Source organism: Pinus tabuliformis, chromosome 6, assembly GCF_031772625.1.
Source record: "Pinus tabuliformis cultivar Carrire ecotype Pingquan chromosome 6, CPIR1, whole genome shotgun sequence".
Classification (NCBI taxonomy): Eukaryota; Viridiplantae; Streptophyta; class Pinopsida; order Pinales; family Pinaceae; genus Pinus; species Pinus tabuliformis.
Window position 1 is genome coordinate 220,270,073 of NC_142292.1, and position 1,754 is coordinate 220,271,826.

The 1,754-nt window shown below is 39.3% G+C and overlaps 1 long non-coding RNA gene across 1 annotated transcript; it reads right to left on the reverse strand.

Moving 5' to 3' along the window:
- Positions 1-676: 676 nt before the first annotated feature.
- LOC149258243 (uncharacterized) lies at positions 677-1,370 on the reverse strand. The gene is made up of 3 exons (XR_016246020.1): positions 1,223-1,370; positions 1,023-1,136; positions 677-851 (listed from the first exon to the last, which is right to left on the reverse strand). It is a non-coding gene; the product is annotated as an uncharacterized LOC149258243 (long non-coding RNA).
- Positions 1,371-1,754: the final 384 nt, after the last annotated feature.

Below are 1,754 nucleotides of genomic sequence, written 5' to 3' on the forward strand. Positions count from 1 at the left end.
TAAGTAGCTGCATATTTACATTCCTGTTCAAGTATTAATTTTATCAATAACATGTTTTGAGATCTTTTGAAGTGCTAAGTTTTGGAAGTTACCATAAGGGTCATAAACCTTGTCTAGAAATCTACATCTATACTTGTCCTTTAAAAGTATTCTTAAAACCTTAGAATAGGATTTCCATTTGCATTAAACACTTTAGGAAACCAACAAAAACAAAACCCCAAAAACAACATAAACTATAAAACAATGAAGTAAGAAAAAAGTTAACTAACCACATATGGTGCACCACACTTCATTAGTTTACGATACCCGGATTGATAATTTATGTAGAGCAATTTAAGACATTAAATTGACTAGACAAGGACCATTTCCAACCTCTGCCCATTCCAAAGAAAGGACCGAGGCTCACCGAGTCGTAACAACAATTTCGAAATAAACTTTCAGAAATGATATAATTTAAATGCGAAGAATAGACCATCATTAGGTCCGGCAGAGTATGCCATAAGATCATTCACTATTAAAAAAAAAGGAGTTATACAATGAGGTAACACACAACCAAACTGAGGATCAAAAGCATAATATAGCTAGTCTAGGACATCATAATATTAATCTTGCCGCTAAAGATAGGAACTTCCGATAATGCTGTGAGGGTTTAGCTGTGCCGAGAGCCAGCAAACCCTCCCACCATCTAAACTATGCAAACCCTTAATTAATATAGTCATTATATCCGCATTCATGTCGTCGGGATTCTTCACAGAACAACATGGAGGCATAGTAGAAGGCACACTGTTAAACCACCATGTACAATGCTGTTCCGAGAGTGTTCTGCTCCAATACTAAGGGCAGAGGGTTACCTGCGAGACCCACCAGAGGGTTAGAGCTCTGGATTCATAACCTTTCACAACTATATAAATACAAATCATTAACTCTAGCTTACCTGAAGAGAATCGTTCCGGTTGAGGAAGGTTTGAAGACCTAATAAAACAAATGGAGGTGTTAAGCCATATCCAAAATGAAATAAATACCTCAAATAGTTCATCCGTGGTGACAGGGCAAACCTAAAGTTCTCTCGTAGAAGACCGTCCTCGTACTGACACCTTGACTGAGGGAAGAAACGAGACAAGCTTCACATACCATACCTGCAACATCCTTTCGTCACTAGATGCCATTCATGGTAAAGGAGGAAAAGAGAAAATAATGAGTTAAGGATTAGTTGATAACTTACCATATCACCAGAAGCTCGCCTGATGACGGCATGTTGTGAAGCTCTGAGCCGACGGGTTGCTCCTCTTCGCCGAAAGGATTCGTGGATAAAACCTTAGCATCCATTACTATTCACAATGAGTTGCAGAGCTTCGAAACCATTAACGCCGTAGGCAAAATGAAAATAACACCCAGCCGAAAAGCAATGAAATGTTAGGGTTAACAAGGGAAAGGTCTAGAGCCATTGGATCCACCTACCATGGATCCGGCGGTGAATGGGTCCTGCATTCAATGGCCGAACTCTCTAACAGCAGGCCGGCCTCGGCATTAATCAGAAACCATGTGACACGCGGGAGAACCATCACAGCCCTCGAGGTGAGGCCAGGTGGAGTCAAGCCAACGCAGCACATAATCAATCATATAATCTAGATCCAAATAATTAATAATCCAAACTCATCGATAATCCAATCACATACTGTGTTTACATTATAAAATTAATCACATAAGATTTAACGCTAAAGTATAAATTAAGTAACAACTCTTTACGCATGTAT